This window comes from Anomaloglossus baeobatrachus, chromosome 10 (genome assembly GCF_048569485.1).
Source record: "Anomaloglossus baeobatrachus isolate aAnoBae1 chromosome 10, aAnoBae1.hap1, whole genome shotgun sequence".
NCBI lineage: Eukaryota > Metazoa > Chordata > Amphibia > Anura > Aromobatidae > Anomaloglossus > Anomaloglossus baeobatrachus.
Genome location: NC_134362.1, coordinates 173,086,636 through 173,113,880, shown reverse-complemented (window position 1 = coordinate 173,113,880; position 27,245 = coordinate 173,086,636). Strand labels below are relative to the sequence as shown.

General features: G+C 45.6%; 1 long non-coding RNA gene across 1 annotated transcript in view; it reads right to left on the bottom strand.

Moving 5' to 3' along the window:
- Window positions 1–6,691: 6,691 nt before the first annotated feature.
- LOC142255357 (uncharacterized) overlaps window positions 6,692–27,245 on the bottom strand; it is a 43,048-nt gene continuing 22,494 nt past the window's right edge. Inside the window, exons 2-3 of the long non-coding RNA XR_012727412.1 lie at window positions 13,048–13,231; window positions 6,692–7,093 (exon numbers count right to left, since the gene is read on the bottom strand). This is a non-coding gene — a long non-coding RNA (uncharacterized LOC142255357). The remainder of the gene's footprint in view (window positions 7,094–13,047; window positions 13,232–27,245) is intronic.

Sequence of the window (27,245 nt, the reverse complement as noted above, 5' to 3'; positions counted from 1 at the left end):
AGCCCCATCGGGGTGGTGAAGGCGGTTTTCTCCTGGTCTTCCGAGGCCACGGCCACCTGCCAGTACCCACTGGTGAGGTCAAGGGTAGAGAAGTAATTTGCAGTTCTCAGTGCGGCCAAAGACTCTTCAATACGAGGCAGTGGGTAGGCATCTTTATGGGTTATCTGATTAATCTTCCGGTAGTCCACACACATCCGCATGGTACCATCCTTCTTCTTGACCAGTACCAACGGAGCGGCCCAGGGACTACAGCTGTCCCGAATAACCCCTGCCTCCTTCATATTCCTCAACATATCTTTGGCACACTGGTAATGTGCAGGGGGAATAGGCCTGTACCTCTCTTTGATAGGGGGGTGTTCGCCGGTGGGGATGTGGTGTTGGACCCCTTTGATCTGCCCAAAGTCTAGTGGATGTTTACTGAAAACCTGTTCATACTCCTGCACCACCCTGTACACCCCTGCTTTGTGATGTGTAGGAGTATCGTCAGTGCCCACGTGTAGCTGTTGGTGCCACTCCTTTACCACCCCTTGAGGCGGGGAAGTGCTGGTGATAGGTGGGGAGACTGAGGGACTGGCTTCGTGGATGGTGTGAGGGTCCAGGGTGAGCAGCTTGGCAATGGTGGCATACCGGGGAAGACTGACTTCTTCCTCCCCACAGTTCAACACCCTCACAGGCACTCTCCCCTTCTTTACATCCACCACCCTTCGGGCGGCCATTACAGTGGGCCAGTGCTCGGAGGGCATGGGTTCCATCATGGCAGGGTAGTCACGCCCCTGAGGCCCTACTGCTGCCCTACACCAAATCATCATCTCACTCCTAGGGGGCACAGTCAATGGAGCAACATCCATCACTCTCACTCCACCAATCTCCCCTCCTGTTGAGCTTACATGCTGGCGGTACATCAGAGCTCGGATCTCACGCTGCACAGGTCTCTGCCGGCTTCCCGCCGCTGTGGCGGCTAGCTGTTGCAATAGGGTCAACACATCAGCCATGCAGTGCTCCATCACATTGGTTCCTAGCACTATCTTCGGGTTATGATCACTGGGTTCATTCATGATCACAATCATACCCTGGTGTTGCATTTCAGCTTGCCCCACTGTCATAGCCACTTGTTTATACCCCACCTGGGTCAATGGGAGTCCATTAGCAGCAATTAGCGTTATACTATTATCTGGGGGTGCCAGCTCGTCTATTCCCCAATACCGCTGGTACAACGTGTATGGTATGGTGGTTACCTGTGATCCAGTGTCCAATTGAGCCATCACTGGTATGCCGTCCACAGTCACGGGGATGATGGGGCGGGCCCCGATATATCGGTCCCGCCAGTCCGGGGGGCCACGATGTTCTACTCCTGAGGATTGGCCCGGGGCCCCAGGGGTTGCTCGTTTAACGGGCACTGTCGGAAGTAATGACCAGGCTTACGGCACTTGTAGCAGATTGGAGGTCTGCTCCGCGGGTTATTAGCACTTCTCCGCTGCATCCAGGGAACATCCTCGGGGCTGTCAGCAAGCTGTATCTGTGCTGGAGGCTGAGATCTGGTCAAAGGTTGTAGTGCAGCAAGGATCTTGGCGAGGTCTCCGTCCATGCGACGGACCTGGGCTGCCAGTTGTTCCACTGTGCTGCTTGGGGCTGCCGGTACTGGAGAGGTTGGCAGGGCAGGGGCCGCCACGACGGGGGCCGTCTTGACGGGCCACGGGGCTGGCTCCAGGACTTCTGCAGCTGGGGACTGTAGTGCTTTAATGGCCCGTTCCTTTAACACAGCAAAGTCCACATCAGGGTGTTCCAGGGCCCACAGACGGAGTTGCTTGCGATCCTCAGGGGATCTCATCCCCTGCACAAATTGCTCTACTAACATCTTGTTGCTATCCGTCTCATTGATAGGATTCACCCGCTTTAGCGTGCGGAGGGCGGTCTGCAGACGTAAAGCATAGTCCCGAATGCTATCCACAGCCCGTTGCCGGCACTGGTAAAACTGCATCCTCAGCTCAGCTTCACTCCGGGTCTCAAAGGCAGTCTGTAGCTTCTCAAAGATGGTGGCTACAGAGAGCCGGTCCCCCTCGGCCCAGGTCTCCGCCTCCTGCTCAGCCGCGCCGGTTAACTGGCCCAGCACTACCGCCGCACGTTGCTTATCGGTCAGGGGGTACAGTTCTAGCAACGGGTTAAGCTTTTTCCGGAAGACCTGTAAAGCATCAGGTTTCCCGTCATACTGCGGTAGCCAGGTAGCTCCGGGCGCATAGGGCAAGGAGAACGGCATCACCTGAGCGAGTGCGGGGGCCGCGGCACCTCCCGCTAGCGCAACCGGGGCCTGGACAGGCCCATTCCCATCCGCGGGTGCCACTGCGGCTGCGACCGCCGCTCCTCCAGCGGCTCCGTCGGGCGCAGACATCTTGTTTCCGTCCCCCTTAGCTCTTTCCGGCCCCTCCTCTCTTGGGGCGGAGTTTTGGCCTTCGCGCCTCCACTACTCGAGAAGACGCTCGAGCGGGAACTTTTCGCGCCAAAGATGGCGACTTCCGAAATTTTTCAGCCGGATACCTCCGGCGGTCACAGGGCGCACCTCTACCCAACGGCAGAGCGGTAAGATCCTGTTCGTGACGTCAAGTTGTCGCGGGCGGGGAGGAGGGTGTCAGCACTGCGCTCACCCCTCTGCTCGGGTCCGGCTGCTGCTGCTCAGTGGTGGCTCGAGCGGTGGGCCGGATCCCGGGGGTCTCGAGCGGCGCTCCTCGCCCGTGAGTGAAAGGGGATTGGGTTTTGGGATATAGTCTATTGTCCGTGACGCCACCCACGGTTATGGTGATTTGTTGACACCACCGCTGCTCTGTATGGGGATCCCGGGAGTGATGGTGTGAAGCAGCTAGTTGTTGTGTTGCCCCTCCGTGGGTAGGGGTTGGTGATCCCGGGGCCCAGTGATGAGGTGGGAGATGCAGGGTTTGGTGGGCGCAGGGACGCGGGGGCAGCGCTGTGCCTTGCGGCACTGTGGTACTCACTCAGCCTGAGACGTTGACACAGTTCTCGGTAAAACACACGGCTGGAAAGACGGTTCCCACGGACGGCTGCGCTTGCTTTCCCCAGTAGGTGACGGTGATGCCCCTTTTCCTGCACCTGATGTTGTTGATGGTCTCGATGGGTTCCCACCGGTAACCCGCTCACCGGCTTCAAGCTGGATCGGAGGAGCTCTACTCTTTGCCCGCAGGCGCTGGCCCTCAGAAACTGGTGCCCTGGCGGTGGCGGTGTCTCTGTTTTAATGGTTGGGCTGTTGCCTTCAATCGGGACTTGGTTGTTGGGAGACAGCCATCCCCTTCACTGACGGATTTGGCAAATTATGGTGACTCCTAGCCTTGCCGGGGTCCGAGAGGCCCCTGCCCTGGTGCTGACTGTCCTTTGTACACTGCTCCAGACTGCCGGGTCGCCACCCGTCCGCGGTCCTTCCAGGAACCTCCGAACAGTCATCCCTGCGGACAATCACCGCCGTCTGCTGACCTTGCTGACACTGTCCTGGCACACAGCCGGACCAACTTCAGGCTTTCCTCCTCTCTCTTTACTCTTTTCTTCTTTGCTCCACTACTACTTCACGTTCACTTCACTTAGCTCCTCACTCAAGCTCCCCCTGAGCTGACTGCCTGGTTCTTCCCGCCTCCAGAGCTGTGAACTCCTCGGTGGGCGGAGCCAACCGCCTGGCCCACCCCCTGGTGTGAACATCAGCCCCTGGAGGAAGGCAACAAGGATTTTGGGTTAGCTGTATGTGCCTAACTGGGGTGTAGGGTGTGGTGGTGTGATGACCTGTGACCCCTGGCTTGCCCAGGGCGTCACACTTCACTCATTCCCTATGCACTCGGCTTTTTCCGGTAGCCCCATAGAAAATGAATTGAGCCGCAGCGTGTATCCTCTTTGTATGATTATTAGTATTTCACTGCCTCAGCTTCTCCATACTGGAAACATTCATGAAAGGGAAACATTTCATGGAAGCGAGTTGTTCATGTCAGCAACTACTCCCCGGAGATGTAGAAGTGTAATCCTTTGTTGGTATAAGGTTCCGGCATTGTTATATAAATGACAGTATTTCTATGTCACGGGCGAATGCTACCTTTATAGATCACAATTGTTAGAACGCTGTGTTGGAGGAGTAATTCTTTTTTGCTTCCTCTACGTCCTCACTTCACCTTCGATATGACCCTACTATAGGAAGCAGATTATTAGGCTTCTCGGGCAGGTACTAGAATCAATCATTGCAATCTGTCACAACCATTCACCAGTTAAGCAAACGAAAACTGCATTTCTGGGTAGGACTAACTTCAGGATGGAAATATATTGTCTGCTAGGCTAGCTTAACCCTCTCTGTCAACAGTCTCTTGAACAACACCTTGTAAATGTGTAGTGCTGTGTCCCTGCCCTCCTTGCTCTCCCCTCCTGCAGAGGTGCGCTGTCACTCACCGCCGTGGCCACCTTCCTCTATGCTGCCTGGTGTCCCTGCGCTCCTCCACGTGGGTGATCCTCATTCTCCCTCATGGAGTCTGCACGTGCGTCACAGGACCTCCAGGAGTGCTCCTATAGTGCGCACACGCCACTGCCCCTCTCTTTTAGGGCCAGCGTGCCACTCCTAGGAAGTGCCTCTTAGTTTATCGATGAGAGGCAATGGGTATTTTAGGTACACTCCCACTTGGGAAGGTGCCTCATCAGTGCCCTAGTTTAGCTTATTGTCCAGTGATTTAGCCAGCTAGTTGTCAGGTCCCCAGTCCGTTCTGTCCGTCCAGTCCTTTTGGTACATCCTACCTGTCAGTCCTGTCCAGTAGATACCAGAGATTTTGCCAGTCCACCCTGACCGTGCCTCCAGCCTCAGTTACCCCAGTGGCTCTTGCTATACCAAAGTTTGTACCTGTTCCCCTTGGTCGTGCCTCCAGCCTCAGCTAACCCGGTGGCTCTTGCTATTCCACAGACTGTGCCTGTCCACTCCAGCTGTGCCTCCAGCCTCAGTTCCCCCAGTGGCAAGTGCTATATCAGAGTCTGTGCCTGCCCACCTTGGCCATGCCTTTAGCCTCATTTACCTTGATGGCCTTTGCTATACCAGAGACTGTGCCTCTCCACCTCGGCTGTGCCTCCAGCCTCATTTACCTTGACGGCCCTTGCTATACCAGAGACAGTGCCTATCCATGTTGCGGGCGGAGGCCGCTGCCGCTTCTGGGGCTGCTCGGATTCGGGAACTCTGCTGCGGCTTGAGTTGTGACCGGACTCGGGCTCGCATGGCCGTCCGTCCTCACAACTGTCGGAAAGGGGATATTTACAAGGGATTAATGTGTCGGTGATGCCACCCGTGGGTTGCAGTGAGGGATGGTGACACCGCCGCAGCTCGGTGATGGGACGCCCGGGGCTGTTGGAGCGAGGGCAGCAAGGTGGGATCCCCTCCACGGGTAGGGGAGGTGTAGTCCTGGGGCCCTCTTTGGTACACGGGAATGAGGGCTGCAGGAGGGGCAAGCCGGGTCGGACCGGGCATCGATGGTGTACTCGCTGTCAAGAATCTCACACCAGTCCAGTATTAAACCAAGTTGCCAGTGACCGGTCGCCGTTGGCCGGTGTATTCGGGTACCACACCCGGTGTAGTGAACAGGTGTCCCTTCCTCCTGCACTCTGTGTTTGTCTTCTCAGGGACGACTCTGTATGGAATGGAGAAGTCCACTCCCGGTACTGTATGTGTGTTGGGAGTTGTGGCCTGCGAAATCTGACCCTTGGGATCTCAGTGGGTTCTGACGGACACCCTATCCCCCTCGTTGGGAACCTGTTTTGCTCTCTGGGCTTCAGGAGAACAAGGCCTGAAACCTTGTCCTCTGCTGTTTGATTAACAAGGGGCATGCAACCTTCCTCGTCCTAGGGTCCAGGCACCCTGTCTGTGCACGGCCTCCGGACAAGATTCCCGCTGTCGGCACCAGTGGGCTACAACCCTGCCCCGGTCCACTTAAGGTCTCCCGCGACCGGATCTCCGTCGCCTGTGGCCCTGTTCACCCTCTGCCACCTAACCAGGTCATCCAGGGACCCCTGACTTCACTGTCAACTGTCAGTACTTTGCTCCTCACTTCAACTGTCTAGACTAGAGTACTTGTGTTCCCTCACCTGACACCTCAGGACCCCTAGGTGGGCGTTCTCATCTGCCTGATCCCACCCTCTGGTGTGTCCTTATTATCATGAGGAGGTGGCTAGGCTTTACCGGCTGTGTGTTGTACCTGGGTGTGGGTTTTGGTGGTAAGAAGGAGGGTGGACTACTTCTTTGACTACCTGGTTTTGCCAGGGCGTCACATCCACCCCGGCCGTGCCTTCTCCTCTGCCAGTCCAGTGGTCCCAGCCTTCCTAGTGACTCTGCCTGTCCATCCTTGCTATGTCATCTGCCTCTTCCACTCATGTGGTCCCTGTCTACAATTAAGACTCAGCTGTCTGCTCCTGTGTCTGGCAATGCCCTGAGGGTCAGCTGCCACAGTCCCAATCTTTACCCCACAAAAGGGCCCAGGGTCTCCCGTGAGTCCACTTCAGCTCGTTGCTTCTTCACCTCCGGTGGCGAGCGTTATGAAATGCTATACTGGACAGTGGGGAACTATCGGTAACTAATGAAATTAGTATATGCCCATTGACTTTATCGGCAACTTTAAATTTTGACATTGGGATCCCCACAATTTGCTTCACTTCAGTAGACTCATAACACCCCAAAACATTGATATCTTTATGGAAAACTCAACAAACATTGATGATGTTTTCAGAGATGCAATTTTCCGGTAACAGCAATGGTCCCCTTCCTCTTTGCTTTGGTGCCGGTTTTTGAGGTTTGATCCAAATTATTCAGGCACTAATAATATAACATTTTACAAGTCAAAGTCTTGAATTTTATGATCTTTTATGTTTAAAGCTACAACGACAGATGATAATTGTTAGATCATTGAGGGGTCCCAGAGGAAGGACGCCCACTAATTGATAGAAGGGAGACTTGTGTCCAAGGTCTTGTTTAGGACCGGTAGAATGGAGCTTATTTTCGAGCATGCTACAATGCTATGCTGACAGTAATAGCCAAGCAATGTGCTAACTTCAGTTGACTTCCAATATGGCGGCAGGACACAACCTATGAAAAGAAGAAGTTGAGCAATGAAAGGCAAATATTTTTCTATCCCAAGAATCAATTAAAAGGCATTTTATCACATCCATCAACTTTCAAGCATGTTCAGATATCATCCCGAATCCTCTGGGTGTATTTGATAATTCAATTTTTGATAAAAATATAAAATCACTGGTAAATTCATGGCACACCACTTACTGCCTGACCCTGGGTTTCGCCTAACAGCTTCTTCAGGGACCAAGCTTTACCTCTACTTGATTGACTATCAAATATACTGTACGTTTAGTAGGAAACTGCTTGCCCTGTGCTAAGCACTGGTTGATTGATAAGTAGTGTGGAATTTCTAAAAAAGAGGTTTACAGCAGCTGCAGGGATTATAATAAGGTTCTGCTTACGTGCTTCTGTAATACATTATAATACACTACAGTTGCCGCAGAACCTCATGAAACATCTCTTAGCTGTTGATGGACAATATAATACATATGTCAGCCACTGAAAATGGTCAAAATACACCTTAGGTGCTGCAGAACATCATAATACACAGGTGAGCTGCTGCAGAACATCATAATACACCTCAGCTGCTGCAGAACCTAATAATACACACCTCAGCTGCTGCAGAACCTGATAATACACACCTCAGCTGCTGCAGAACCTGATAATACACACCTCAGCTGCTGCAGAACCTAATAATACACACCTCAGCTGCTGCAGAACCTAATAATACACACCTCAGCTGTTCGAGAACCTAATAATACACACCTTAGCTGCTGCAGAACCTAATAATACACACCTCAGCTACTGCAGAACCTAATAATACACACCTCAGCTGCTGCAGAACCTAATAATACACACCTCAGCTGCAGAACCTAATAATACACACCTTAGCTGCTGCAGAATCTAATAATACACACCTCAGCTGCTGCAGAACCTAATAATACACACCTCAGCTGTTCCAGAACCTAATAATACACACCTCAGCTGCTGCAGAACCTAATAATACACACCTCAGCTACTGCAGAACCTAATAATACACACCTCAGCTGCTGCAGAACCTAATAATACACACCTCAGCTGCAGAACCTAATAATACACACCTCAGCTGCTGCAGAACCTAATAATACACACCTCAGCTGCTGCAGAACCTAATAATACACACCTCAGCTGCTGCAGAACCTGATAATACACACCTCAGCTGCAGAACCTAATAATACACACCTTAGCTGCTGCAGAACCTAATAATACACACCTCAGCTGCTGCAGAACCTAATAATACACACCTTAGCTGCTGCAGAACCTCATAATACACACCTCAGCTGCAGAACCTAATAATACACACCTTAGCTGCTGCAGAACCTAATTATACACACCTCAGCTGCTGCAGAACCTAATAATACACACATCAGCGGCTGCAGAACCTAATAATACACACCTCAGCTGTTCCAGAACCTGATAATACACACCTCAGCTGCTGCAGAACCTAATAATACACACCTCAGCTGCTGCAGAACCTAATAATACACACCTCAGCTGTTCCAGAACCTAATAATACACACCTCAGCTGCAGAACCTAATAATACACACCTCAGCTGTTCCAGAACCTAATAATACACACCTCAGCTGTTCCAGAACCTAATAATACACACCTCAGCTGCTGCAGAACCTAATTATACACACCTTAGCTGCTGCAGAACCTAATAATACACACCTCAGCTGCTGCAGAACCTAATAATACACACCTCAGCTGCTGCAGAACCTAATAATACACACCTCAGCTGCTGCAGAACCTAATAATACACACCTCAGCTGCTGCAGAACCTAATAATACACACCTCAGCTGTTCCAGAACCTAATTATACACACCTTAGCTGCTGCGAAACAAATTTAATACACACCTCAGCTGCTGTAGAACATCATAATACACCTCATTTGGTGCAAAACATAATACACACCTCAGCTGCCGCAGAACCTCAAAATATACCTTATTTGGTGTGGAACATCATAATATACACTGCTGGAAAACACATTTAATACACACCTCAGCTACTGCAGAACATCATAATACACCCAATTTGTTGCAAAACATAATACGCACCTCAGCTGCTGCAGAACAAATTTAATACACAGCTGTGCTACTGCAGAACATCATACTACACATCTCAGCTGCTACAGAACCAAATAATACACACCTTAGCTGCTGCGGAATAAATGTAATAAACAACTCAGCTGCTGCAGAACATTGTGCTACACAACTCAGATACTGCTACACATCGCACTACACAACTCAGCTGCTGCAGAACATTGTACTACACAACTCAGCTGCTGCAGAACATTGTACTACACAACTCAGTTGCTGCAGAATATCGTACTATAAAACTCAGCTGCTGCAGAACCTAATAATATACACCTCAGCTGCTGCAGAACAAAATTAATACACACCTCAGCTGCTGTAGAACATCATACCTCATTTGGTGCAGAATATCATAATGCACACCTCAGCTGCTACAGCACATCAAAATACACCTCATTTGGTGCAGAACACCATAATGCAAATCTCGGCTGCTGCAGAACATCATAATATACCTCATTTGGTGCAGAAAATAAAAATATACGCCTCAGCAGCTACAGAATATCATAATACACACCTCAGCTGCTGCAGAACCTTTTTTTTTAACTTGAGTTTGGGTGTTTTGTATCAACTTATTAACGGTAAGCAAAACATAAGTTTAAAAAGAAGTTCTGCAGCATCTGAAGCATATGTTAAAAGGAGGAATTATTAGACATCACCCATTTACATGGCCACAGAACTACTGATGACTTATGTGTTATCTATAGTGTGCAGTTGGGTGATATAATACCAGGTATATCTGCATTTTTTGGGGTCCCCTCAGCCCCTCTCCTCATCCCGCACTGAACTGGTGCAATCCAACATGTTGACTTTATTTCATGCTCCCACTTCTAATGTGTGCCAATTATTGTGAGGCTGGAAATTAATGCTAGATTCAGGAGAATTATCATGAAGCCCCTAGGCAAAGGGTGAGATTACTGCCAGGAAGCTGCCAGATGTGGTTATAGGACGAGGCCACCGGAGAGATGGACGGTTCCCAGGAGGTTACAGGGGACTCGGCACGGAGCATTGGCCCATGTCTCGGGCACATCTCAGGATGTCCCCTAAGCATACACACATACACATAATTATTTATATTTGTGCCCGGGATTATTTGTCAGCGCTGGCAGATAATTATGAGGGGGCACCGAGAAGCCGCATCTTGTGAATATAAACCGTCATGAGGCAGGCCAGACATCATCCACCCGCACCCCGGATACACTTAAGTTTAATCATTTTCATTGTCTAGAAAACTACTCAGCCATTGTTAACGAAGCTACAGATTCTTCTATCCTATGGCTTCATGGACACGGCCATAGTATGTCTCTGTACGGCAACCGTAGGGGGTAGGTGACCATATTGCACCTTCATATCCATCTAGAAAATACATTGACATAGGAAAGATTATCAAAATTCCAAATGGAATCCAACAGATAAATCACGGAATGTTCCAACAGATGCAGATTATCTCTGATAGGCCACTCATTAATAGGGGGCTCTATGGAGGCCACTACTAGCCTACTTACAATATTAATAAGGGTCTGTATAGAGGCCACTCCTAGCCTACTTACAATATTAATAGGGGGTTGTATGATGGCCATTCCTAGCCTACTTACAATATTAATAGGGGGCCATATGGAAGCCACTCCTAGCCTACTTATAATATTAATAGGGGGTTGTATGATGGCCATTCTTAGCCTACTTATAATATTAATAGGGGGCTGTATGGAGGCCACTGCTAGCCTACTTATAATATTAATAGGGGGCTGTATGGAGGCCACTGCTAGCCTACTTATAATATTAATAGGGGGCTGTATGGAGGCCACTCCTAGCCTACATACAATATTAATAGGGGGCTGTATACAGGCCACTCCTAACCTACTTATAATATTAATAGGGGGCCGTATGGAGGCCACTCCTAGCCTACTTACAATATTAATAGGGGGCTGTATGGAGGCCACTCCTAGCCTACTTACAATATTAATAGGGGCCTGTATGGAGGCCTCTCCTAGCCTACTTACAATATTAATAGGGGGCTGTATGGAGGCCACTCCTAGCCTACTTACAATATTAATAGGGGCTGTATGGAGGCCACTCCTAGCCTACTTACAATATTAATAGGGGCTGTATGGAGGCCACTCCTAGCCTACTTACAATATTAATAGTGGGCTGTATGAAGGCCACTCCTAGCCTACTTATAATATTAATAGGGGGCAGTATGATGGCCATTCCTAGCCTACTTACAATATTAATAAGGGTCTGTATAGAGGCCACTCCTAGCCTACTTACAATATTAATAGGGGGTTGTATGATGGCCATTCCTAGCCTACTTACAATATTAATAGGGGGCCGTATGGAGGCCACTCCTACCCTACTTATAATATTAATAGGGGGTTGTATGATGGCCATTCCTAGCCTACTTACAATATTAATAGGGGGCTGTATGGAGGCCACTCCTAGCCTACTTACAATATTAATAGGGGGCTGTATGGAGGCCACTCCTAGCCTGCTTATAATATTAATAGGGGGTTGTAAGGAGGCCACTCCTAGCCTACTTATAATATTAATAGGGGGCTGCATGGAGGCCACTCCTAGCCTACTTATAATATTAATAGGGAGTGTATGGAGGCCATTCCTAACCTACTTATAATATTAATAGGGAGTGTATGGAGGCAACTCCTAGCTTACTTATATTAGTAGGGGTCGGTATGGAGGCCACTCCTAGCCTACTTATAATATTAATAGGGAGTGTATGGAGGCAACTCCTAGCTTACTTATATTAGTAGGGGTCGGTATGGAGGCCACTCCTAGCCTACTTATAATATTAATAGGGGGCTGTATGGAGGCCACTCCTAGCCTACTTATAATATTAATAGGGGGCTGTATGGAGGCCACTCCTAGCCTACTTATATTATTGATAGGGGGCTGTATGGAGGCCACTCCTAGCCTACTTATAATATTAATAGAGGGTTGTATGATGGCCATTCCTAGCCTACTTATAATATTAATAGTGGGCTGTATGGAGGCCACTCCTAGCCTACTTATAATATTAATAGGGGGTTGTATGATGGCCATTCCAAGCCTACTTACAATATTAATAGGGGGCCGTATGGAGGCCACTCCTAGCCTACTTACAATATTAATAAGGGTCTGTATAGAGGCCACTCCTAGCCTACTTATAATATTAATAGGGGGCTGTATGATGGCCATTCCTAGCCTACTTACAATATTAATGAGTCTGTATAGAGGCCACTCCTAGCCTACTTACAATATTAATAGGGGGCTGTATGGAGGCCACTCCTAGCCTACTTATAATACTAATAGGGGGTTGTATGATGGCCATTCCTAACCTAATTACAATATTAATAGGGGGCCGTATGGAGGCCACTCCTAGTCTACTTACAATATTAATAGGGGGCTGTATGGAGGCCACTCCTAGACTACTTACAATATTAATAGGGGCCTGTATGCAGGCCACTCCTAGTCTACTTACAATATTAACAGGGGGCTATGTGGAGGCCACTCCTAGCCTACTTACAATATTAATAGAGGGTTGTATGGAGGCCACTCCTAGCCTACTTACAATATTAATACAGGGTTGTATGGAGGCCACTCCTAGTCTACTTACAATGTTAATAGGGGGCTGTATGGAGGCCACTCCTAGTCTACTTACAATATTAATAGGGGGCTGTATGGAGGCCACTCCTAGCCTACTTACAACATGTATTCTAGCATCATTATATCCAGACAACTAACTGGCCTCACATCCAATTCTGATCCTATTCATTACTCTCCACTAATCTCAATCTAAAAGAGATCATTTGCAAACTAATATTGGCATGCGCGATCTACTTACCTGGTGTAAATGCCACTGTTCTCCTGAATCCGGTTACATTTTCCTTTTGTTCCTGTCCCTCTCCCTTCCAGAGTTATCACCAGGGTTGGACTGGCCCACAAGAGAACAGGAGAATCCTCTGGTGGGCCTCTTTGCAGAAGTACATCACGGGAAGATTAGCAGTTGGCATCATACATTTGTCTCACTATGTAAAGACAAAGGAACCATCTCTTCGTTCATTTTACAAACTACCCAGCACCCATAAGAGGTATGGGAACATATTGCACCTTTATATTCCTCTAGTAAATACATTGACATGGAAAAGATATTCAAAATTCCAAATGGAATCCAACAGATACATTCACGGAATGTTCCAACAGATGCAGGTATTCTTTTTTTGTAGGTACCTCATTAATAGGGAGGTGAATGGTGGCCACTCCTAGTCCACTTACGTTACATAGACTAGCATCTTTATATCCTGACAACTAATTGGCCTCACATCCAATTCTAATTCTATGCATTACTCTCCTCTATCCCCAATCTACAACAGATCATACGCAAACTAATACTGGCATGAGATATGTAATTACCTATTGTGTATGCCACTGTTCTCCTGAATCCGGTGATATTTTCCTTTTGAGGGGCACTGCAGCCAGAAACTTGAGATGCTGCCCCCTGACTGCTGGCCCCCATGCATGTTAAATAGAGGTCTCCCCCTGCAAAGACACTGACCTGCCGCCCCCTCCTTCTGTGGTGTGACTGGCCTAAGCCCCGCCTCCTGGATACATATCACTGTGCTGCCCAGCCTCCGGCCTCTCTGCTGCAGAACCCGGACCTGTTTGGGCAGCCGGACACAGGGACCCGCTCCTGGAGGCGGTAAGAGAGCTATCAGCAGGGAGGTAAGCGTTTCAGCTCACAGCGCTGTTAGCTGTGAGCGGCTCCCTCTCTGCTGAGGCACAAGCGATGTGTGCCGGTGAGCGCGGCGTTCTAAGGGAACTACCCGCCCGCTGGTCCGCTTGCGCTCGCCGTTATTTAACAGCCTTAACCCCCTCCACCACCCCCCCCCCCCCCTCCATCCTCCCCTAAAATCAGCATGGAGGAAAGCGTCCTGCTCACGGCGCTTTTAGCTGCGAGCGGCTCCCTCAATGCTGAGGCACAAGTGACATGTACCGGCGAGCGGCGTTCTGAGGGAACTACCCGCCCGCCGGTCAGCTTGTGCTCGCCGTCAATCTGCCCCAACCACCCCCCCCCTCCCCTTTTCAGCAGGGAGGGAGGCGTGCTGCTCATGGCATTGTTAGCTGTGAGCGGATCCCTCCCTGCTGAGGCTAATAAGCTATGGGTTCCGGCGAGCGGCGTTCTGAGGGAACTGCCCGCCCGCCGGTTAGTTTGAGTTGCTGTTAAATTTAAAAAGGAGCGCTTTGCGCTCTTTTTCTACGGCGCCGCCCACCCGCCGCCCTATCACTGCCGGCACGGGGGGGGGGGGGGAGTACGGGGGCGATCTGTGGGTTGGTGCGGTCCCTGTTGCAGGCGCAAGTTGGAAGCGCTGCAGCGGGGGGTGCGCTGGCCTGCTGGAGTAATAAGCTCCGCTCCCCTGTACCGGCCCCCCCCCACCACCCCACATCTTCTCATATACCCCATCGTGACACTGTACGCACTGGGGTTGTAGGCAGAACAAAGCCCCCCCCCCCCTTCCCCCCGGGGGTCCGGCGTGGTATGGCGGCGGTTGGGATGACGTTGAACACCGTGCTATGCGGTCATTTGCAGGTACCCCGGCCATTGTTGTAGTCAAAACATGGTGCGGGTAGCTGCGGCGACCGTAGTCAGTCAGCCTCACTATAGCATCGGCGTGGGCATCGGGGCTCTGAGCATCGTCATGGAGGAGGAGAATAAAAAAAAAAAAAAAAAAAAAAAAAGTCACATTGGTAGAGCTAGATCCCACCACTGCGGCGGATGGTCGAGGTCGCCGCGTGGCAAACGCATTCTCGTCCCCAGACTAAGTCTGGTGAGGTCCCGCTGCGGGACGAACAGCATCTGGGTACATTGGTCCGGACAGCGGAGTTGCCGTTGGAACCGGGCGTGCAATTTCCAGAAGAAGGGTCTGCTTTTTCCTGCATCTTCTGGTAAGTACCATTATGTGGGATTTTGGGTGGGATAAGTGCCCCAGGGGAAGGGTAACGTGATGTCACCAGGCAACAGGATTCCCACCCAATTCTACATTCTTCCTACTGAGTTATGTATGACCAACACTGTGGGTGGACTGTGGAAATCTCACACCCTGATATTAAAGGCAGTTGTAGTATCTGCCGTTACTGAATACTGTGGTCGGCATTCCACAACCTGACTGCTCTAACTGTAAAAAACCCTTTCCTATTTATTTTTAAAAAAAAAAGTCTTGTGCCAGTCCTTTATACAAACAGGTATTTATGCAGGAAAATGGGATCCCCATTATAACTTAGTGCTGTAGCTGAAAAGTTGCAGGTTTGGTACCTTTTCGCTGCTGGTTTGTGTTTCATCTTAACAGACAAAAATGAGCTAGTGATGTGCAAAATTTGCATCTTTAATATTTTATTTAATTGCATAATTATGTCCACATGAATATCCCCTCAAAAAAAAAAAAAAATCAATTTTAATTTTTGATCTCAGGTGTATATAACTGACAAATGGTTATCCAATGTTTACCAGACAGAGATTATTCTAATATTATACGATAGAGGGTGTCGACTAACTATATTATTTGAAGCAATTGTATTATATATATAAAAAAAAAACAAACCCCTTATAGGATTTGCATCTATTCGGAATGCTTGGCCACATGGAAACAGGTTTATTCACTATTACCCGTTACCTGGACGCTCTACACTCCATCTCTGGGAACCCACAGGGAATGCTTTAACTTTGTAAGGTCGTGTCTACGGCATTAGTTTTTCCCAGGTGCCTTTACCCTGGCGACCAAGGGTATTACTAAGTGGCAGTGTTGGGTGGCCCGGGTTTTTGGTACATGTGTCCAACCTCAGGAGCGGTAAGTTTTAACTTGTATTCCGTAACATGGAACCAGGATATGGGCGCCTCTAAAGGTGGACCTGATGGTGTAGTGGAATTTCTCGTCAAGTGCCAATTGCCATTTTAAAAAAAAAAAAAAAAAAAAAAAAAAAAAAAAAAAACAAAAAAACGAAACCTTTAATTTATATAGCGCTCACATATTCTGCTGTGCTTTGCATGCGTTGGGGACGCTGTCCCCATTGGGGCTTACGGTCTGGATTCCCGACCTGTATGTTTTTGGGGGTGTGGGAGGAGGCCGGAGTGCCTGGAGGAAACCCACGCAGACACGGGGAGAACGTGCAGGCTTCTTGCGTATGGTGTCCTGGGTGGGATTTGGGCCCAGGACCCTAGGGCTGCATCTGGCCACTGAGCCATCGTGCCGTGCCATAATAATTTCAAGAGCAGGAACAGACAGATTTGTAGGTGGATTATTTCCGGCGTTGCAGGGCCAGCTGTTTGGGATCATTTGCAATACAAAGTGTTTATATAGTTATATATATATATATATAATATATAAAAGTTCCCGATGCTGGGCCCGGCGGGCATGGTCCGGTAACCTAACTTTGATTGCGCCTTTCCCCCTATTTAGGTTCCAGCTAAACAAAAGGGGGGGTAGACTGGGAAATAGGAGGATGACCAGTGGTCCGACGATGCCGGTGGGTAAAAGTCTTAACCAACTACAGCCCCCTACTCAAATAAGTAATCAGGCTGATTAGGTTTTTTGTGGCTTGGAATGCCTATGGGTCAACGCAGGGTTGAAGTCAATACAGGCATCTGGTTTCCGGGTTAGTATCGCTCACCCTAGTGCAATCCCAATCCCAGGTATTTTGGTAACTCCACCCACCAGCAGGATCAAGGCTGGGAGTGCGCAGCTAGATGGTGGGGTGTTCGGTGAAGTTAGGCTTATGATCCGGGCCCCCATTTTGCATTGACCTGACGGTTCTATGGTACGTTATGCAGCGGGTGTTGTTTGGTGGCTGATGTGCGTGACGATTTCCCAAGCCACCCTTTAGTAATACACACCCTGTAGTATTCAGTGAACGTGCACCATTTTGGTTGCAAGCAACCTGTTACGAGGTCGGTCTTCCCGTTTTTAAATTGTGGAACTGTACTGAAGCGATGTGGGCCTTGTGGGGTGTAAGGTATTTAAGAGTTGGATGATTAGCGGCAAGCGAGTGGATCACAGTAGGCCTATTCTTTTCTAGCCATAGATTGTTCCAAAAAAAAAAAAAAAAAGGGAGGGGTTTGGATTTTTCGCCCCATTGCGAATCTATACCTTGATGTTTTGGATCTTTTTTCCCTCACTCGGCGGGCGTCCCGATGTTGTCGGTTATGTCTCTTAGGCGAGCGGGTGTGATGGGACTAGTTTTTACCCACGACGACGGCCCTTCATTTTAGCGTCACGGAGTTAGTCCTACATTTTGTGGGCTGGTTTTGGTTGGTAATGTGATGGTTCCTCGTTATTTTGGTGTTTGCCAGCCGTGGTACCCGGTACGTACTCTACCAGAGTTGGGGTGTTCCAAGGCTTCAGGGGCCAGCATACATGAGCACAGTTTCAGTGGATTAGGTGACTGCAATTGAAATGCATTAAGAGGGATGTCAGGACTGAGTTGGTTTTTGGAAACTTGTTTATTAGTCACGTAAGAAGATTCAGAACAGCGTACAGGGCTAATGTAAAATGACATGATTGTGATTTGTTTATTTTTTTTAAAAAAAAAAAAAAAAAGTTTGTGGGTTTTTGCCAGTACCACCTTGGAGAGAAGAGGTGTTTGATGGTTACGAGAATTCTCTGTTCTGACATTGTTTTCCTTTCAGATCCAAGTCGGCCTAGTGACTGGGTCCGAGGTTACTTCCATATATGTTGGCTGCGAGGAGAGCGGATCTTCGCCTTGGTGGTCGGTTCCTTGTTCCTGTTACAGTGGATGTAATTGGAGAGGTTGCCGGAGCTTGGCTCAGCTGTGGGTCTATCAGAGGCGATCAAGATTGCGTGAGCTCTCTTTTCTCCAACCGACTTGGTGATACACATAGGCTTCAAGTATCTGGTCCAAGGCCGTCTAGCTAGGCCTCTTACCCTTATCCGGTCAGAGAAGTACAAGTTTCCCTGTTTTAGTTCGGAGTGTTACAACGATCCGGTCGAAGGTAACCCTCTGGCCAAGGGGGCATGGAGCTAAGGAAGAATGTGATAAGGATCTCTCCTGGCGCATGGTCAATCAGGGCCTACCCAAGTTGTGCTGTTAATAAAGTGTTAAAAAAAAAAAAGTTGTTGGTCTGGCACCGCCAGCTGGAAGGCAATATTTGGCTGTCCTTAAGCTTGGATGGGTACATCCCAAATGATGATGTTATGGATATGGTGGTTGCGGAAATGCCTGGGACGGCTCAGGTATTTTTTAGTTTTTGGGGGGGGTCGCAGCTTGCTGGCGCTGTGCTGCTCCTTGGCGGAAGGGGTAGGAAAAGTGGTGGTGAATTACCCGCGCCGGACGGCCGGAAGGCGGTACATTTACCTGAACCCTGTGATGTTGGCAAGTTAATGCCTGGTTAAAAGCTGCGACCAAATTTTATGCCAAAAGATGAGAGTGGTTTTTTCTCCATGCCTCTCTCCAAAAATATGGAAAATTTCAAATAAAAGTATTTTAATTTATAAGAGAACGGTGTCGTGTCTTTCTATGGGGGAAAATGGTGGTAGTTGGGTCCTGGCAGTCTGTTCCTGTCCCTCTCCATTCCAGAGTTATGGCCAGGCTTGGACTGGCCCACAGGAGAGGCGGAGAATCCTCTGGTGGGCCTTTTTGCAGTAGTACATCACAATAAGATCAGTACTTGGCACAATATATTTGTTTCACTATGTACAGACAAAGGAACCATCTCATCATTCATTTTACAAACTACCCTGTATATTGTTTTATTGAAGCCTAGGTAAATTTGTGATGTCATATTTACAGGTAGTTGATCAGTGGAGTCAATGCTACTTGTGGGCCCCTGCCGCCCTAGTCTGACACTGGTTATGTGTTACGTTAGGTATGGGGAAGTACCAAGCGCACGGCGAAAGGGAAGGGAAACCCTGAGTCTAGCGAGAGGGAAGATGGTGACCCCTGACCAAACCTACTGCTGGTCCCTGGAGTCCCTCACCACCCTAGATAGGTTCCACACCTATGTGCCGAGCCAGATACCGGACCCTAGGTATCCCTAAAGGTGGGCCCTAAATAGGGAACTGATGCGATGAGCTCTTTGTCAACCCCACTAAACGCTAGAGAAGACACAAGTAGGACACACAGGGGGAAAAGCATTAGATGACTCAGGTAGAAGTTCAGCAGAGCTTTCAGCAGTGATCAGCTTGTTTTTGTTTTGTTTTGTTTTTTTTTAAATAAACTGCAGAAGGGAATATGGGTTCTCCAAAACTGGAAAAAAAACCTTTAATGCATTAAATATATGGAATCCAGTCTTATGTTGGATAAAAGTCTCATCAAAGTAAATAATAAAAATAAATAGATGGAAAAAATATAATAATAATATTAATGATGGTAGTAATAATAATAATAATAATAATAATAATAATAATAATGCATTTAACATATGGAATCCAGTCTTATGTGTGATAAAACTTTACCTCTCATCAAAATAAATAATAATGAAAATAAATAGGTGAGCAAATATTATTATTATTATTATTATTATTATTATATTTGCTCACCTATTTATTTTCATTATTATTTATTTTGATTAGAGGTAAAGTTGTAACCCGCATAAGACTGGATTCCATATGTTAAATGCATTATGATTTGTATTATTATTATTATTATTATTATAATAATAATAATAATAATAATAATAATAATAATAATAATACAAATCATAATGAATTTAACATATGGAATCCAGTCTTATGCGGGTTACAACTTTACCTCTAATCAAAACAAATAATAAAAATAAATAGATGAAAAATATAATAATACTAATAATAATAATAACAAAAATAAAGTAATAATCATAATAATAATAATAATGTATTTAATATATGGGATCCAGTCTTATGTGGGATAAATCTTTACTTCTCATCAAAATAAATAATAATACAAATAAATAATGGAAATAATAATAATAATAATAATAATAATAATAATACAAATAATAATAATAATAATAATAATAATAATAATAATAATAATAATAATAATAATAATAATAATAATAATACAAACAATTATAATAACAATAATAATAATAATAAAAACTTGTAAGTAATCCAGAAGGTCATCTTGTGTTCCCCTCAGAAGGCCACTTTTGTCTTTGCCATTACTAAATAACATTTCTTTAGAAAAATGATGAGGTGTTTTTGTGCCGATCCCAATTTTATTTCATTTTATTTTTCAAAAAAATCATTCTAAGACGTCAGTAAATGTTATTATTATGAGGTGGGATGTGCACAGTTCATAAATATCCAGACCCTTGGCCTATCTATTGTGGCTGCTCGGACGTGTCTCAGACCCCCTCCTCTACGTGTGTACAAGTATATAATGCATTATTTATGGGGTCTCACACCTCAGAGGTGCGGCACATGGGGGAAATAAAATCAGAGCAGGATTCAATAGAAAGGATAGAACGGCTGAGGACGACGATACTGAAGTCAGGAAATTTTAAGCAATAAAATACATTAGGTGTAAAAGAATAAAAATGAAAAATATACTAACAGTATAATACACTGTAAAGACATTCATGGGCAAAATCTCCCATGTACCAAATAAATGTGTAATTTAATGTGTTTCTATTTAGAGGGTACGTCCTTCATTTTTTTAATTAATTTGCTAAAATCTCGTTTTGGGTATACAGCTCCTCTGCAGACCTTTGTCCCTCCATGTCAAACATATCCCATCGTTTAATTCTCTTTCATGTTTAGACAAGTAGAATAATGCTTGACTACAGGATCAGACTACACAGAAATTGTTTGTAGTCTGTTACCATGGAAACACATAGGAATTCATTGAAGCCAAATACATCTGCTGCTCCAGGGGATATTTAGTATTCCCTGTCAACAACTAAAAAGAAAAAATATTTTAACAAGTGGGCGACCATGTAATACAGGTCTAGGCTTTCGGTAAAAAGTGGGAGCTGCAACTCGGGCTTAAAAAAGGGGGGGCGGTCCTCTAGTATGCCTCTATCAGCCATAAGGAAAATGAGTTAGGGGCTTTTTCCCCAGTCTTTAACAATAATGACTGATTCTTAGGATAGGTCATCAACGTCTTATTAGTGGGGGTGCGACACCCGATACCACTGCCGATCAGCTGTTTCAGTGTCAGAACTACTCAGTTGCTAAGGAACAGAACTTTAATTTCGAGGAAGGCAAGTGTCACACAGTGACTACCGGGGTCCCGCCAGGTGTAAGGGAACTCCTGGTGAGCGCAGCAACACATGGGGTACACCGGGAAAACAATACAACAGTGGACCCAGGCACTAGGGAGAGGGGAGCGGCGGTCACCTCCTAACACTCACCTGAGGCTGATCCCTGCACTCCATATCGCCCCTATACGGGGACCTCCTCCTGTTACCAGTCATGTACCTAGGCCCTCGCTGACTCTAAACTCACCCTGCCTAGTGCAGGCCAGTGCGACGCTAGTCTAGCCATTGCAATAAGACAACACGAGATAGGAAAGATAAATAATGAGGAAATACACAACAAATAAAACTTAGGTAGGAACTCCTCAGCTACAACTGAAGTGACACCTCAGCTTCCTCCAGAGACTGGCTCCTTCCAAATGGACAGCAATGGGAATAAGCTATAGCCTACATAAGGAGGAGTGAGGAGTGGATATTTATAGTATAAGGGAATGGCTGCAGCTGAGGTTACAACTACCTGTTAGAGCACTGCAGTATAGAAATGATCCTTATCCCCTTCAGTACCAGATGGAATTAAATATGCTCCAACTACAGGTAAATGGCAACTTGGCACTAAAGTGGATCTGCAATCCACATTGCGCTGGCACCTTTTAGTTCCCCTTGATCACATCAGGCCATGATACACTTGTGACAGCAAGCCATTGGTCGATGACAAGAGCAATTCATGCTTGAAAATAGGGAAAAGGATGCTCCCACACGTATAGTGCTGACAGAATGCTAATAAAAGGGAACAACCTACTAAAACTGTATGGCAAGTTACATAGCATAAAACAGGATGTAAAGGATGAGGGTAGGAAGACAATGCTTTTGTACTGTGCTTGTGTGAAAGAACAGATAAGATTTTATGGATGGATGATCAATCTTTCGCCTGACATTTATGAATATCCAGTCTGATTCACGACTAGTGCCTACAGAATACTAAGCCAATTAAATCTGCTGTAAGATTTCCCCTTGTAAACTGCAAAATTAAGTACATATCTTGGACCTGGTAAGGCTGGTGTACTTACTTTGAAATGTCACACTATGATTTTTTATGTTATGAGGGACGTTTTATGAGCTCTCCTTGCGCTCGATGCTTATTAAATATCAGGCAGGAAAACTTTCTATAAAGGAAGGAAGGAAGGAAGGAAGGTAAGGTAAGTACACCATCCTCACCAGGTCCATTTAATAAATTATGTAATATATATTCGGAAATCTTTATGCCTATAAATGGAATTGCTGGTCACAGTTATCAGATGGGGAGAGGGAGGAAATTGGGGTAGAAACATTTCCTTCAATTTAAAGGGGCACAAGACAGTGACTATCGGGGTCCCGCCAGGTATATGGAAACTCCCGGCGAGCGCAGCAACACATGGGGTACACCGGGAAAACAATACGACGGTGGACTCGGGCACTGGGGAGAGGGGAGCAGGGTCACCTCCTAACACTTCCCCCATCGCCGATCTTATGCCTATGCCCTCAATGACCCTGAACTCACCCTGGCTAATGAGATCCAGGGAGACTCTAGTCTACCACTGCAATAAGACAACAAATATGGAATAGGAAGTCCCCACACCTATAGTGCTGGCGGAATGCTAATAAAAGGGAACAACCCGGTAAAAATGTATGGCAAGTTACATAGCATAGCACTATAACCAATTAGATCTGTTGTAAGATTTTCCAATGTAAACTGCATCTTAGACCTGGTGAGGCTGGTGGACTTACTTTGAAATTTCACACTCTATGATGTTTATATTAAGAAGGAAGTTTTTTGAAATCGCCTTCAGCTTGATGCTCATTTTAACATCAGGCAGGAAAACTTGGTAAAAAGGAATGTAAGGAAGGTAAGGTAAGTACACCAGCCTCTCCAGGTCTATATAATAAAGTATCTAATGTATATTCGGAAATCTTAATGCCTATAAATGGAATTGCTGGCCACAGATATAAGAATGGGGGAGAGGGTGGAAATTGGGGTAGAAATATATCCTTTAATTTAAAGGGGCACAAAACAGTGACTATCGGGGTCCCACCAGGTATAAGGAAAGTTCCGGCGAGCGCAGCAATATATGGGGTACACCTGGAAAACAATATGAAGGTGGACCCGGGACCTGGGAAGAGGGGAGCAGGGGCACCTCCTAACACTTCCCCCATCGCCAATCTTATGCCTAGACCCTCGATGACCCTGAAATCACCCTGCCTAATGAGATCCAGGGAGACTCTAGTATACCACTGCAATAAGACAACAAATATGGAATAGGAAGTCCCCACACCTATAGTGCTGGCGGAATGCTAATAAAAGGGAACAACCCGCTAAAAGTGGATGGCAAGTTACATAGCATAGCATCATAACCAATCAGATCTGTTGTAAGATTTTCCAATGTTAGACCTGGTTAGGCTGGTGGACTTACTTTGAAATTTCACACTCTATGATGTTTACATTAAGAAGGAAGTTTTTTGAAATCGCCTTCAGCTTGATGCTCATTTTAATATCAGGCAGGAAAACTTGCCAAAAAGGAAAGGTAAGGAAGGTAAGGTAAGTACACCAGCCTCTCCAGGTCTATGTAATAAATTATGTAATGTATATTCGGAAATAAGTTATAAGATGGGGGGAAGGGGTCTCTGCGGAAATTGGGGTCGAAAAGGAGCTACGCAGCAACACATGGGGTACACCTGGAAAACAATACGATGGTGGACCCGGGAAAGGGGGGAGAGGGGAGTGGGGTCACCTCCCACTACTCATTTGAGGCTGATCACTCCACTCCCTAACGTCCTTATACGGGTCCTTCGACCATCGCTGATCATATGCCTAGACCCTCGATGACCCTGAACTCACCATGCCTAATGAGGTCCAGGGAGGCTCTAGTCTACCACTGCAATAAGACAACAAATATGGAATAGGAAGTCCCCACACCTATAGTGCTGGCGGAATGCTAATAAAAGGGAACAACCCGGTAAAAATGTATGGCAAGTTACATAGCATAGCATCATAACCAATCAGATCTGTTATAAGATATTCCAGTGTAAACTGCATCTTAGACCTGGTGAGGCTGGTGTACTTACTTTGAAATTTCGCACTCTATGATGTTTATATTAACCCATTACTTGCCAAATTAGAAATTTTCATTTTTTTTTCTTATTAAATGACAGATTTTGAATGAAAAAAAAATTAAAAATTAAAAATGAAAATGAAATGTAAGCAAAATTAATTAATGTAATGTATAAATTAAAAAAAATAATTAATTTAATTTAATGAATTTTAAGCAAAAAATTAGGCGTCCCAAAAAAAGGACATTGGTAGATAATAGGTTAAGAAGGACGTTTTATAAAATCGCCTTCAGCTTGATGCTCATTTTAACATCAGGCAGGAAAACTTGCCAAAAAGGAAGGTAAGGAAGGTAAAGTAAGTACACCAGCCTCTCCAGGTCTATATAATAAATTATGTAATGTATATTCGGAAATAAATTGTAAGATGGGGGTCTGTGGACATTTGGGTCAAAAAGGAGCTGCACAAACATTTCCTTTAATTTAAAGGGGCACAAGTCACTTTAGAGCAGATTTGGAGGTATATATAGACGGGACCGAGCGTACGTAACCATTGTCACCATAAGATCAGATGCTATTTGTGTCAGCAGAAAAAAAAAACAGAAAAAAAAAAAACCGTGAACAGCGGTAACTCTGTTATGAAACGCTGTGATAAAGTGACAGGCGCGTGTGTGCAGAGCAGAACTCACAAGGCTGCAATTTAATCTTCTTATTTGAAATATAAATATTTTTACTATCAAACTTGACAGTACAGAAAATGTGTGCCCTGCAGCCGTCTGCCAAAAACAAAATTTATATTTAAAACTTCCTGAAATAATGCCTTTCATATGTTGGGTTTTGTCACATTGGAGTGGCTCTCGGCTTACCTTATGGTCCTGCACCTTTAATTATTTTATGCCTAGAAGACACATTTTAAATAGAGGAGGCGGTCTACATGCGTTTTGACAGCTGGGGATGATTAAAATACTGACAACATGTACTATAGAAAATTCCCTAAGGTTTCGCTCGGGCACTTACTCATAGGAGAGCTGAAGATTACAATCCAAAAAAATAAAAAAAATAAAAAATTATTTTATATATATATCTTTTTTTTCTGATATCCACAAGCCAGTGGAGCATGTTTCCTTCTTTACAGGAACCTGAACAAATATCTCAAGGCGAAAAAGCTTGAAAATTTATCAACACGTCATTTAGAAACATCTCAGTTAACGAAGCTGTAAACAGATTTTATTTATTTATTTTTTTATTTATTTATTTTTATTATTACATTTCGACTTGTCCTTACGAGTCGGAAAAGTGGGTGCAGCCAAAGGGGGGACAAGTTCATGATGTTCTATTTATTTGTTTTATTATTACATTTTGACTTGTCCTTATGAGTCGAGAAAGTGGGTGCAGCCAAACGGGGGAGGGGTTTATGATGCCCTATTTATTTGTTTTATTATTACATTTCGACTTGTCCCTATGAATTGTGAAAGTGGGTGCAGCCAAAGGGGGGACAGGTTTATGATGCCCTATTTATTTGTTTTATTATTACATTTCGACTTGTCCTTACGAATTGAGAAAGTGGGTGCAGCCAAAGGGGGATGGGTTTATGATGTCCTATTTATTTTGTTATTATTATTACATTTCGACTTGTCCTTAGGAATTGTCAAAGTGGGTGCAGCCAAAGGGGGGACAGGTTTATGATGTTCTGTTTGTTTTTTTATTATTACTATGTTTCGGCTTGTCCTTATGAGTCGGGAAAGTGGGTGCAGCCAAAGGGGGGACGAGTTTATGATGTCCTATTTAATTTGTTTTATTATTACATTATATCTCAAGGCGAAAAATCTTGAAAATGTATCAACACGTTTACAAACATCTCAGTTAACGAGGCTATAAACAGATTTTATTTATTTATTTTTCATCTTACATTTCGACTTGTCTTTATGAGTCGTGAAAGTGGGTGCAGCCAAACGGGGTTCAGGTTCATAATGTTCGATTTATTTTTTTATTATTGCATTTCAACTTGTCCTTACAAGTCGGGAAAGTGGGGGCAGCTAAAGGGGGGATGGGTTTATGATGTCCCATTTGTTATTCTTTATTCTTTTTACATTCTTAAATGTAATCTAAATCTAATAAATTATTAATTATTTTTTATTCTTATTACACTTAGACTTGTCCTTATGAGTCGAAAAAGTGGTGTAGCCAAAGGGGGACAGGTTCATGATGTTCTATTTATTTGTTTTATTATTACATTTTGACTTGTCCTTAAGAGTAAGGAAAGTGGGTGCAGCCAAAGGGGGAGGATTTATGATGTTCTATTTATTTGTTTTATTATTTCATTTCAACTGATCCTTATGAGTCGGGAAAGTGGGTGCAGCCAAAGGGGGGACGGATTCTTCATGTTCTATTTATTTGTTTTATTATTACATTTTGACTTCTCCTTACTAGTCGAGAAAGTGGGTGCAGCCAAAGGGGGGGACGGGTTTATGACGTCCTATTATTTTTTTATTATTATTTTTTGACCAGTCCTTATGAATTGGGAAAGTGGGTGCAGCCAAAGGGGGAACGGGTTTACGATGTCCTATTTATTTGTTTTATTATTAAATTTTTACTTGTCCTTATGAGTCGGGAAGGTGGGTGCAACCAAAGGGGTGACGGATTTATGATGTCCTATTTATTTTTTTATTATTACATTTTGACTTGTCCTTATGAGTTGGGAAAGTGGGTGCAGCTAAAGGGGGGACGGATTCATGATGTTCTATTTATTTGTTTTATTATTACATTTTGACATG